Source organism: Penaeus monodon, chromosome 25, assembly GCF_015228065.2.
Source record: "Penaeus monodon isolate SGIC_2016 chromosome 25, NSTDA_Pmon_1, whole genome shotgun sequence".
In the NCBI taxonomy this organism is placed as follows: Eukaryota; Metazoa; Arthropoda; class Malacostraca; order Decapoda; family Penaeidae; genus Penaeus; species Penaeus monodon.
Genome location: NC_051410.1, coordinates 36,555,935 through 36,556,470, shown reverse-complemented (window position 1 = coordinate 36,556,470; position 536 = coordinate 36,555,935). Strand labels below are relative to the sequence as shown.

Below are 536 nucleotides of genomic sequence, written 5' to 3'. Positions count from 1 at the left end.
GGGAATCATTGCTCTGGATAATACTAACTCGAAGATGACTGGCTGAGCTTGTGGGCAACCATACGCAATTAGCTGTTGGCAAGAAGTGTGAAGCTTGAGTTTCTTTCCTACTTTTCTTGATGTTTCATGATCATGATGACATATTTGTCACTAATGTCAAAACGATAGAATAATGATTTACAAAAATTTAAGACCAATATGATGAATTAGTAACATAACTGCAAAATGTAATTAGTCACAGCTGCAAAACTCACTTTGTCACAGCATTACAAAATTGCGCATATATTCTTGTAGCAATCATATAGAAAGTTACATAGAACTTTAATTAAGGTTCAAGAAATGCACCTGACTCTTGGATATGACTCTACAATGTCAAATGAAAGTCAAAAGGTTGTGACCTTCTTCCTCTATAGACCATATAAAGGTTACTAGATCATTAGTACAGGCAATACCATCTGCCCCAAGAAGTTTGTACAGCAAAATTGGATGTCATAGATTTCAACTACTAACTAGGTAACAGTGGGAGAAAAAAAAAA

At 34.7% G+C, this 536-nt stretch overlaps 1 protein-coding gene across 2 annotated transcripts in view; it reads right to left on the bottom strand.

The window, feature by feature from the left end:
• The window catches only part of LOC119589207 (eukaryotic translation initiation factor 4 gamma 1-like), a 20,489-nt gene that overhangs the window by 17,754 nt on the left and 2,199 nt on the right, over positions 1–536 (bottom strand). The gene's annotated exons all lie outside the window — the stretch shown is intronic.